Raw genomic sequence first — 12,655 nt, 5'->3', positions numbered from 1 at the left:
CTCACTGTATAGTCCAGGTTGACCTCAAACTCATAAAAACCCGTTTGCCTCTGCCTCCCCAGTGCTGACATCAAAGGAATGCATTACCACTTCCAGCTTAAAGTTTCTTCAAGCGAAAAATTCTTTGGATAACAAAAAGAAATGCAGCAGTGCATGTTTCCCCGTATATAGACACCTGCAGCTGAAGGAGCCTCAGTCCTCTCAGGCCACAGGCCGTCCTCAGGTAGCCAGCTGCACTCTCCTCTACAGGGCCTCACCTCTGTCTTCTAAGCTGCCTTGTTTTTCTGTTTAATCTGTACAGTATCTTTGCTTCACTCCACCTCAGCCTGGAATTCTGTTCTGTGGTAGATGTGCCCACGAGGACCTGAGCAGAATTCCCTATGACTTCACTGGAGATCCTTCAGGCTGCACAGCCAGCATCCTTGAGTTATTCTGAAAATTAGATGGAATGTTCAGAAGAACAAAGTACAAAGATGGAAAGCAGGTAAGGACTGTAACCCTAACCGCTACTAACAAGAAGAGTAAGGGGGAACCCTGGGGAAGCGACACTGGTTAGACTCTCAGGAAAGTGAGCTCCTTTAGTTGGATTAGTGTCCTTAGCAGACAAAGAGACTAATCTGGGAGATGGTTTAGGCTTAAGAGCACTGGCTGCTCTTCCCGAGAACCCAGGTTCAATTCCCGGCAACTGCATGGTGGCTCACAGCCACCTGACACTTTTGTTCAGGCCTCCTCAGGCACCAGGCATGCTTGTGCAGACACACATGTAAACAAAACACACACTAAATAAGTGTTTAAAAAAACACTAAAGAAATTCAAGAAGAGAATGTGACAAATGTTATTATTATTTTTTTTTGGTGGCCTTTGAATACAGCAGAAGACTCCAGCCTTCCAAGACCATGGCGGGGCCTCCTAGACCCCAGATCTGTCAGCACTGTATTAACTTCTTGTTCTCCAGACTGAGAAATAAAGTGGCTGCTGTTTAAGCCGCACTGTGTATTGTATTCTGTTCTAGCAGTGTGCGCGAAGATAGCGCCCCTTTGTCAGGGGAGGGGAGATTACTAGTACACACCCAGGAAGGGTCACGTGGAATGGAGGAAAGCTTCTAAAACTCCGTTACGCTGCACAGCGTGATGTGTTTAGTGGCTTTTAAAAGAAGACACACACACACACACACTGAACAGGAGTAAAAGTTCAAGGACAGCTTTCAGGAGTCAGTCCCAGGACTCGAACCCAGGTGGTTGGTGGCAGATACATTTTACCCACTAAGTCATCTCACTGGCCCCTAGATTACCTCTTCACTTCCCCTTTTCTTTTTCACTGTTAACTAAGAATTTTAATTCATGTGCCATAGTATTTGGCCTTTCTCTTTTCACTCTTTGTTGCTCTTGTGTCCTGGGGATGGAGTAGGATTGTCTAGCATGTGCTCGGTTGTCTAGCATGTGCTACAACCTAAGTCATAGCTCTTCTGTGTAGTGTTCGAGGGGCGTTTTCGGACCTTAAACTCATTAAGCTTGGTTCCTACCTATTTCCTAGAAGCTTTTATTGTTTATTTTGTCTTATTACAGCATTCCAAACTGACCAAGGTAGCATCGTCTCAACCTTTTTTTTAAATTATGAAAATTCGGCCTTTAGTGTCTTCCGTGTTTGTACCTAAACCTCGATGTGCGAGATTGTGGTTTCGTCTGTGCCTTGAGAGTATTTCCTTGCTGTTCTGCCTTATTCCTTCCATCATGAATTAAGAATCCACATGTGGCTGGGCTTGTATTTACGTTCTTTATTTGTTTATTATTGTACCAATAGCATGCTGTCTCCATAACTGGAGATTTATTATAGTCGTCGGTGCATGCTAGACCGGAACTCAGCCTTGTTCCTCTTAAAGAGCATTTTGGCTTTCCTTGGGCTTTGTGTTTCTGCGTAACTGAATGCACCAGCTTGTCTGTTTTTGAGCTGTTGAGATTTGAAGGGAATCCCAGTGCATTTCAGGTAAGTGTGAAAAGAACTTTCTGAGGATGAGTCTTCCCATTAAGATCATTAGACAATGCTCTACTTAGATCCCTTAATTTCTCCTGATATTGTCACATAAGTCAGGAGTGGTGGAACACATCTTTCAGCCCAGCACTTGGGAACTGGAGGCAGGAGGATTCAGAGTTCAAGGCCAGCATAAAATTCATAGAAAGCTCAAAGCTATCTTGAGCTGCATAAGACCCGAACTCAAAGACAAAATAAATAAAAATATAAGTGTCTGTATGTGTAATTATATAGCTTTTCTGTTAAAAGTCTTTTTGTTTTTGCTTTGAGACAGGGTGTCACTAGGTAACTCTGGTTGTCCTAGAATAAACAGACTGGACTGACCTCAAACTCAGAGATCTGCTACCTCTGCCTTCTGTACATATGTCACCAAGCTCAGCTATTTATTTACTTATTTTTAAGATAGTGTCTTATAGATTTGCCTAGGAGGGATTTGAACTTCTGATCTTTCTGCTTTAGTCTCCTCAAGTAGCCAAAATGTCAGGCCTGGACTGCTTGTGAACATGTTTTTATGTGTAGATTCAGTTAGGAGTTTTTGCTTGCACTTTGATGAAGTTCAGGAGCCCACACTTGAAGATTAACTCCCAAGACCTGAGTGAGTCAGCAGTAGACTGCAGGTCACTCTGTCTGGAGAGGGGGGTCTTCAGAGAGACAGTGTGACAGCCCAAGGTGGAAGGACATCCAAAAAAGAGACAGGAAGAAAAGCAGACAGGAGGACCAGAGAGGTGCTCGGTGGGTGAGACCATTGCTCTGCGAGCATCAGGACCAGAATTTAGATCTACAGCACACAGGTAAAACACCTGTCATGGCTGGGTTGTGTCCGTAACCCCAGCATTGTGGGGCAAATCCTGGAAGACCTTGAGGTCCTCCTGGCCAGCTAGCCTAGCCAACATGCTGGGTTCAGTTCACAAGAGACCCTGTCTCAAGGCAAGAAGTAGAGAAGAGTGGAGGGGAGCACACAATGTTCTGCTCTGGCCTCTGCATTTCTGAAAATAGGTACACAATCTGATCCACATGCTCATATTTGTACAACACACACGCATGAGACGGAAAAGAAAATTCATGATTTTCCATTTTTGTCTTTTTGAGGTGGGGGGGGGGTCTCACGTTCACGCTGGCTTTGAACGCATTATGTAGTGAATCTAGCCTTGACTCTCCTGATCTCCTGTCTCCACCTCCCGAGTGCTGCGGTCACAGGTGAGTGCCACCATGCCAAAAGGCATCATTACCAAGGGACTAGCAGTTTGGCAGCAGAAATAACAAATACCTAAATAATAAATATGCAGAAATCACGTCAACAACATTTTGAGCATTCACTGCATGCCGAGTGCTGACTTAAGTGTTATGTGTGCATTACCTAATGGGATTCTTACAGCAGCCCTGTGAAGTAAGTGCGGCTATTATTTTTATTTAACAGATGAGAAAAGTGATGCTTAGAGGCCTTTATCTCAAGGCTACATCAGGAGAAGCTGGTCGGTTTGGATGGACCGAGAGGACAGGCAGCGTTAACGTCAGAAAAGTCAACCATCTTCACAAGGTACGTGGTATTCAATAACCTTGATGACCCTCCCTCCCAAATCCAGATTCTTCTCATAGCTTCGCAAATTTGCTCTAGGAAGGATGCAGAGGCTCCTGTTTCCATGGTGATGGGGCGGCTGGCACACTGCACGCCAAGTGTAGGCGATGCAGAGAATTGGCTCAGGATCGAAAGGTGTCGCAGCGGGACCCAGGAAAAAAGGGATCAATGAGAAAGCCAGGTCTGAGAGACCGGACCTCCCTGGAGCTACAGATGCGCCTCCACAGCCGTCTTGTCCCTGCCTCCCTAACTGCTAGCCTGGGACACCCGAACCATGGGGAAGAAGCACAGCCGCTCCAGATTCAAGCCAGGTTACAGGCTGGAAGCCTGTCCCCTGGGTGTGTGTGTGGGGAGGGGGGAATCTTCTCCTTTCACCTCCCCTTTGCCTCGCAGCCCTCGGTTCCTGCGTGGGGACCTCGGTCTTGGACTCTCCCCGGGTCGATGAAGCTGAGCAGCCAGCAGGGGGCAGAGTCTCCCTCTGCGGAAGGAGCGCCTAAGTGCTCGCACCCCCTGCTTCAGGGTTATTTTCAGCTGACAGGCTGCAAAGGCGCAGTAGGTGGATTTCAGGACAGGAGACGGGTGCTGGCAGGGGCTGGGAACCACTGAAGTACCAGTCTTAAGCAGTGGGCCCAGCTGAGAAGACGGTACTTGGGGGTCACCAGACAGCGGGCTGAAATAATCAACGTTTAAAAATCTTCCCCTCAGTTTTCTTTTGAGCTTTTTGTTGTTGTTGTTGTTGCAGTTTTTTCTCATTGAAAAAAACATCCTAATGCGGGGGAGGCTTATTCATTCAGTAAGTGTTTATCGAGTATACAACTGTTACAGATAGATACAGCCATTCAGAACAATTATTTATAAAATGTACGATGATTCTTAACCTTTTGTGAGCGGGAAGTGTCATATCTTTTTAAACAATTACTTATTTTTATGTAAATGGGTGTTTGGACTGCATGTGTGTTTGTGCGGCACATGTGAGCCTCGGATAACAGACGAGGGCATCGGAGTTACAGGTGGTTGTGAGCGGTCATGTGGGCGCTGGGAACCAGACCCTGCTCCCCCTGGAAGAGCAGTCAGTGTGCTTAGCTGATGAGCCATCTTGCCAGACTCTGGCGATCTTTAAGATAATTATGATAAAAGTATATAGATTCTCCCCCAGAAAGAATATGCCATGAAATTAAAAACATTTTATGCGACAATGGACGCCTTATAAGCCCCTCCCTGTCTTGTATGAAATGGCTTATGTGAAGCAGAAAAAAAATCAATCCTTGCTCTGAGTGCCCACCCAGTGCCTGACTGCCTGTGTGTGTGTGCATGAGTGTGCATGTGTGTGCGCGCTCATGTGTGCTCCTGAAGGTAGATGTTGCAGGAGAAAATGGGCTAGTGTTGTGGAATATTGATTTAAGATGTGTTATATTCATTTATGCATGGAGTATTCATTATGTGTGGAATATTTGTTTAATGATGCAAAGATGTGTTGTATTCTTTTATGTTGCGTTTGTTTAACTCTATAAATCTGTTTACTTTGCCTGCCTAGAACACCCGACTGGTCTAATAAAGAGCTGAACGGCCAATAGCAAGGCAGGAGAAAGGATAGGTGGGGTTGGCAGGCAGAGAGAATAGAGATCTAGGGAAGAGAGTGAGGAGTGAGAAAAGGAGGAGAGGAAGACGCCAGGGGTCAGCTGTCCAGCCGCATGGCCAGTCATGAAGTAAGAAGGAAAGAGAGGTATACAGAATAAAAAAAAGGTAAAAATCCCAGAGACAAAAAGTAGTTATGTGGGATAATTTAAGTTAGAAAAGCTTGCTAGAAAACAAGTCAAGCTAAGGCCAAGCATTCATAAGTAAGAATAAATCTTTGTGTATTTATTTGGGAGCTGGTAGTGGACCCCTAAAGAGTTTAAAAACAACAACCCCAAACCAACTACAGGCCATGTGGTAGTGGTAGCGGTGTAGGGCTTTAACTGTAGCACTAGGGAGGCAGAGACAGGAGGGTCTCTGAGTTCAAGGTCAGTCTGGTCTACAGAGCCTGTTCAGTACAGCCAGGGCTACACAGAGAAGACAGGCTACCCTGTCTTGAAAAAAAGAAGAAAAGAAGGATGGGATGACTGTGCTTATAATCCAGTCACTCAGAAGGCTGAGGCAGGAAGAGAGCTTCCTAAAGCCAGTTTGCGCTACAGAGGAAGTTCAAGACCAGTGTAGGCAAGAGAGCCAGACTCTGTCTCAATATTTTATTTTATTTTATTTTATTTTATTTTATTTTATTAGTGGTGAGGATGAACCTCAGGTAGAGTACTTGTTTAGCTGTTTAAGTCAAAGGGTCCAAATTCCCAGTACCAGAAAAAGAAAGAAAGAAGGGGAGAGGGAGAGGAAGAGGAGGAGAGGAGAGGGGAGGGGAGGGAAGGGAAAGGAAGGGAAGGGAAGCCACTAGAGGCTAAATTAGTGGGGAAGTACAGAATATTTGAGGATGGGGCTGGAACAGAATCAGGGAGGTGCTGAAGGGTCCTCCTGAAGAAGCCTACGTTCTGTCCTTAGGAGCTGAAGTAATGGGTGTACAGAGGCAGAGGGCAGATGGCAGCTGGAGGACAGACGGAGATAGCCATGCATCTGGCCACACATGTGCTAAGGAGGCTGGAGGACAGCCACAGCGTGTGAGTCTGTCTGCCTTCTCTGGCTCCACTCCAGGACTTAGCCAGGGGCTGTGGTGTGACATTCCCACACACGCACAGCATGGAATGATCAGACTAGGGTAGACAGCACTTCTGTCACCCCGAAGGCCAAAGATTTCTTGGGAAGTTGTTATTTTTGTTTTGAGACAGGGTCTTACATGTAGCTCTCGCTGTCCTGAAATTTGTCCTGTAGGCCAGGCTGGCCTCATATCTACAGGGATCTACCTGCCTCTGCCTCCGGAGTGCAGGGATTAAAGGCAAGGCCCGGCTTTTTGTACATATATATGATATGTGTATAAGTGTTTTGCTTGCATGTTTGTGTGTATATATACCGTATGAATGCCTGGTGCCCATGAAGGCTGGGATAGGGCACTGGATCCACTGGAACTGGAATTGCAGGGGGTTATAATTGTCACATGTGGGCTGGGAACAAAATCCAGGTCCTCTGCAAGAACAACAGGTAGAAATACATGATTTCTGAGGGGAGGGAGTTGTGATGGTTATTCTTGGTTGTCATCTTGACTACATTTGGAATTAAGTAAAAACCAAGTGTGTTTTATATCTGTGAGAGATTTTTTTTTCTTAATTAAATCCCTTGAAGTGGGAGCACCCACTTTTAAACCAGATGCACCTCTAACCTGGGCCACCCCTTCTGCTGGCAGCCTATAGACAGGCTGTGGAAGAAGGAAGCTTTTGCTCCTTGCCTTCTTGCCCTCACTGGCAAGTCCATTCCTCCATTGGCATCAAGCCTACTTCTTTGGGATTCTGATCTATACCAAAACCCAGCTAAACCATCCAGCCTATGGACTGAGCTACTACTGAACCTCACTGGTGACCCTCCATTGGTAGGCAGCCATTATTGGATTATCTAGACCACAGCCTATAAGCCATTCTAAACGCATTCCATATCTATCTATATATCTATATCTAGAAATATGTAGATATAGGTATCTTCATTCTGTAAGGTCTGTTCCTCTAGAGAACATTTAGCAGCTGTGTGCCTGTATTTTTGTTAGGTGCACGTGTGCACCCACGCGTGTGCAAGTCAGAGGGCAAGCTCAGTTGTCATCCCTTAGTTACTTTCTTCCTTGACTTTGAGGCAGTCTTGCGTTGACCTGGATCTCAGCAGGAAGGCAAGGCTCCTCAGACAAGTCCTGGAGGTCCAAACCCAGGTTCTCATGTCTGCAAGCAAGCACCTCACCAAAGCTACCACCTAGCCACCAATATATATTAGATTGTAACCCAAAGCATACACTGAATAAGGCATAGATGTGTATAACTGGATATGTGCATTTATCTTTAAAGTGCCCTGGAACACTAAGTGCAATGCGCTTAAAGAAGGTCGGCAGGGCGGTGGTGGCGCACGCCTTTAATCCCAGCACTCAGGAGGCAGAGGCAGGCGGATCTCTGTGAGTTCGAGGCCAGCCTGGTCTACAGAGAGAGTTCCAGGACAGCTAGTGCTACACAGAGAAACTCTGTCTCCAAAAACAAACAATGCCAGCAGCTAAGAGTGTTTGTTGCCCTGGACATAAATTAAATTCCCAGCACCCACATGGCAACCCACAGTTATCTTTAACTCCAGTTCCTGGGGCTCCAGTGGCCCCCTTCTGGTTTCTATGGACATGTACACAGTATACAGGCATACATGCAGGCAAAACACCAAAATACAGAAAATTAAATTAAATCTAAATTAAAAATTGTCAGAATATGCAAAACACCCATTCACATAAAATAGAATTTAAATAAACAAATTAATTAAGTGACCTATCAGGATGCACAAATAGATCTCCCTGTCCAGTGCAGTCTGACATGTGAAGTACATACTTGGGGAATTGTCACGAGCTGTCACTTCTACCAGGAATGTCCTTTTCCCTGATTGCTCCTGTTGTTCATACCCTAACATCCTTTAGATCTCAGGCTAGCCTTACTTGTCCAGAGCTGTCACCAGGCTAAAAGAGCTAGCCGAGTCTTCTCTCCCAGGTACTCAATATGACCTTTGTCCCTGTCTTCTGGTTTGCACTTTTTGTTTGCCTATTTTCTATCGATTGTTTTTCTGCTTTTAAAGTGCTGTGTTACACAGTGTGTATGTATGTATGTATGTGTATGTATGTATTCCTGTATGTATGTATGGACAGGCAGATGGGCTGACAGGCAAGCAGACGGACGGACGGACAGATGGGCAGATGGATAGATGGATGTTGTGGGGAGGGCACAGACGAGCCTCAGAGCTCATCTGTTGGTTGGAGGACAACCTTCCTGAGTCAATTCTCTGCTTCAACTAAGTAGATTCTAAGATATCACAGTCGGGTCTTCAGGCTTGGCAGCAGATGCCTTTACCAGCTGAGCCATCTCGTGGCCTTACCTATTGCCTTTCTACCCCATTATGATTAGGTAAACTTCTCGGGGACAGGGACCCGTTTCATGTCTAGAACAGCACTCAGGACATAGGAGCTCAGGGTTTGGTGGAGTGAAGAAGGGAGCCTTGATTGGCTCTTCTTTTCGGCCTCAGCATCCCCTCGTGGATTCCAGACTTCAAGGGTCAGCATAATGGGAAGGGCCAAGAGGTCAGACTAGTTACCTACAATCCTGTCCCCCAGGTACCGGAGAAGGGCAGAGAGCAAACGATGAACTGGCTGACTGAGGTCCAGCCATACACAACACCAACAACCACACTAGTGGACTTGCTGGGTGTCGAATGCTCTGCCTCTACTGTGCACTACTCCTCAGTTCTAGGAGTCCGGGGAGGGTGGAATCGGAAGGGATGCTTCAGAGTGAGATGGCAAATTTCACTTCAGAGGCAGCCAGATTGTGTTCAAAACCTGACTATGAGACTTGTACAGAAAGAGGCTGAGAACCCATGCCAGCCCGTGGTCTGCTTGGAATCCTCTGAGTCACTAATCAGGTAACCTTGGATAAACGGCTCTCCCACTCCTGCTGTTTTTTGTTTCTTAATGTCTCTGATGTTACTTTGTGCTTTCCCACTATGACCCAGGAGGCCTTCCTGGAGATAGGGAATCTGAAGCAAACTGGGACTCTCCAGCTGGCTCCCTTTCCTCTCAACCCGAGGGCTCTGGCGGAAGTTCAGAGGAGGACGGCAGGCCCTGCTTTCAGCAGGCTTAGGTCCAAGCCTTGCTAACCTGCGACCTTAGACAAGCCACTATTTGGGCTCCTCTAGTTCCGCAGCAAAAGTCTGAATTTTTGCAGTTAGGGCTGCATCCAGGACCTTGTCCTGGTGGCTCAACCTCAGTATCCCCAACCTGAAGGAGAGAGGTAAAATTGCTACTGAGAGTCCTAAGCTTTGTTTTGTTTTGTTTTGTGAGCTGAGGCTCCTATCCAGGACCTATGTCCAACTCTGTTAAGTGTGTGTGCACATGAGAGTGTGCACATGTGAGTGTGAAGGTGCACATATGTATGAGTTTTAAATGGTATGCTAGTGAGTTTTCTGTCAATGGCACAAGTTAGAGTTATTGTAGAAGGAGGGGCCTCAACTGAGAAAATACCTCCCTAAGATCAGCTCATAGGCAGGCCGTAGGGCATTTTCTTAATTAGATGGGGGAGGGCCCAGTCCATTGTGGGTGATGCCATCATTGGACAGGGGGTCCTGGGTTCTATAAGAAAGCAGAGTGAGTAAGCCATGGGGAGCAAGCCAATAAGCAGAATCCCTCTATGGTCTCAGCATCATCTCCTGTCTCCAGGTCCCTGCCCTGTTTGAGTTCCTGTCCTGACTTCCTCCGATGATGAACAGTGATGTGGAAGCGTAAGTCAATAAACCCTTTCCTCCCGAGCTGCTCTAGTCATGGTGTTTCAACGCAGCGATAACAGCCATGACTGAGACAAGAGGCTTCTGGGAATCAAGCAGCTCCGGTGCTTGCAGGCCCTTTACCCACTGAGCCTTCTCCCCAGACCCACCCTGTCATTCTTTTTAAAGATTTGATCTTATATGTAGGAGTGTTTTGCCTATGTGAATGTCTATGAACCCTGTGCCTGCCTGGTGACCGTGGAGGCTAGAACAAGGCCTAGGATCCCCTGGAACTAGAGTTATGGATGTTTATGAGCTACTGTGTGGGTACTGGGAATGGAGCCCCGGTTTTCTCTAAACCACTGAGTCATAGAGACTAACAAATAGCTCTATTACTCTTAAGTATATGTGTGTGTGTGTCTGTGTTTTAACTTTTTCTTTCTTCCCTTTCATGCATCCCAGGCTGGCCTCAAACTCAGCAAAGTAGCTGAAGGTAACCTTATGCTCCTTTTGCCTCCATTTCTTTTATTTATTTATTTATTTATTTATTTATTTATTTATTTATTTATTTATTATGTATACAATATTCTGTCTGTGTGTATGCTTGCTGGCGAGAAGAGGGCACCAGACCTCATTACGGATGGTTGTGAGCCACCATGTGGTTGCTGGGAATTGAACCTTTGGAAGAGCAGGCAATGCTCTTAACCTCTGAGCCATCTCTCCAGCCCCTTGCCTCCATTTCTTAAGGCTTCTATTACAGCCATTAATCCAGCTTACGGTAGGGATCCGGCCAGGGCTTACTGTGTGCTAAGACATTGCTCTACCGTCGGAGCAACAGCCTCAGCCCCCGAGAGCTTTCTTTCCCTCGTCCAGTTTCCTCCAGACCAAATAGCAAAAATCCCATGTTGTGCATTCACAAGGCTCTCAGTCCACCGCCAACCGCCTCCCCTAACACTGTGCTGCTGGGGTCAGCTCCATGACCCTGGCTAAACTGAACTGAGCAACAAAGCTGAGAAATAGCCTATGTCCTAAGGCTCCAAGACTCGGATGTTAGCGTTTTATTTTCAAGTCCTTTGCCCTGCAAGCCTGGGCTAGGCACTCTGGAGTGACTTCACTCAGACCTCCTTTTGAACTCTGTGTCTTTGATACTGTTGTATTGACGGTTACACCTGAATTCATCTGATAGCTGTAGGGTCCTCTCTTTGTCCCACTCCACGGCACTGGCTTTGAATAAGCCACAGACCATAGAGATAGTCGCCTTCCTGAAGGGAGGACTTAGGTCACAGTGTGGAGAGTTTTTAGGAGTGAAACGAGCAGGCAGGCCATACAGGGGTGTGAGAAATGAAACCCTGAAGACAGCAGTCACAACTAAATGTCTAAGTGGGAGCGGCAGAGGCATGGGAGCGGGAGCAAGCCAGAGGTTCAGATTTATTTATTTCATGCATTTGGGCATTTTGCCTACCTGTATTCTATGCACCATCTGCTTGCCCGTTGCCCGTGGAGGACAGGAAAAGGGTGTTGGGTTTCTGGAACTAGAATTACAGATAGTTGTGAGCAACCATGCCGGTGTTGGGAACCAAACCCAGGTCCTCCACAAGAGTAAATGTTCCTAACCGCTGAACCATCTCTGCAGCCCCAGGTATTTTCTTTTATTTTGTTTTAGTTTTTCCTTTTTTTTTTTTCTTCTCTGTAGTTTTTGGAACCTGTCCTGAAACTCAATCTGTAGAAGACCAGGCTAGCCTAAAACTCACAGAGATCTGCCTGTCTCTGCCTCCTAAGTGCTGGGATTAAAGGCATGGACCACCACCACCCGGTGGAATTTTCTTTTCTTCTCTTTCTTTTCTTCTTCTTTCTTTCTTTGTTTATTTTCATTCTTGTTTAAGACAGGCTCTCATGAATCCCAGGCTGACTGGAGGAGAACTGTGAACATCTGACCCTCCTGCCTCCCCACATCTGACCCTCCTGCCTCACCACATCTGACCCTCCTGCCTCCCCATTCTGAGGGCCGGGATTCTAGGCCTGTGGCACCACACCCATATAAACAGAGGAATTTCAACAGAATGTAATAATGTGTCATGGGGCCGCAGGGGTGAAGTCTGGCCAGGGGAAGAAATGCCCCAACACCCACGCCTGAGAAGTGGAAGGCCGGAAGGTGCTACTGTGTGAGCTGTATTTATTCTTTCCACGTCTAAAAATACAAGCAAAGGAAACACGCACACTCACTTGAGCCAACCTGACCAGAAGTGGCCACAGCAACAGCTGAGAAATAAGACAGGAATTAAAGAATTTCAGGAACTCAGTGACCTGAGCCTGGAAATTCCACCCTGTGATGTGTGTGTGTGACTGCTCTTGGAAGTGCAGGCTTCCCATCAGCATCAGACGAGTATTTTCCAGCAGCTTGGGCAGGGCAGAGAAGAAACCAGAAGGTGGGAGAGGTGGCCCTCCGCCAACCATGTCACCCCCTGGGGTGGTGTGGATGGATCCCGTGTACAGCCCTGCATTTAGCCAACTGTTAATAGCGATGCCTGACGCCACCACCACAAACCCTTACTACCCGTTCATCAAACATCAACAACCTCTCTCTCTCTCTCTCTCTCTCTCTCCTTTTTTTCTTTTTTTGACATGTTTTTTGACATGGGGTTTCTCTGT

General features: G+C 46.6%; 1 long non-coding RNA gene across 1 annotated transcript; it reads left to right on the top strand.

Moving 5' to 3' along the window:
* The first annotated feature begins 3,446 nt into the window (after window positions 1-3,446).
* LOC125407165 (uncharacterized) lies at window positions 3,447-12,333 on the top strand. The gene is made up of 5 exons (XR_007234128.3): window positions 3,447-3,565; window positions 3,644-3,942; window positions 9,963-10,024; window positions 10,469-10,499; window positions 11,894-12,333. It is a non-coding gene; the product is annotated as an uncharacterized LOC125407165 (long non-coding RNA).
* The last annotated feature ends 322 nt before the right edge of the window (window positions 12,334-12,655 follow it).

Source organism: Myodes glareolus, chromosome 19, assembly GCF_982192425.1.
Source record: "Myodes glareolus chromosome 19, mMyoGla1.1, whole genome shotgun sequence".
NCBI classification, from domain to species: Eukaryota; Metazoa; Chordata; class Mammalia; order Rodentia; family Cricetidae; genus Myodes; species Myodes glareolus.
The sequence above is the reverse complement of the archived record's forward strand: the minus strand, read 5'-3'. Positions and strand labels throughout refer to the sequence as shown.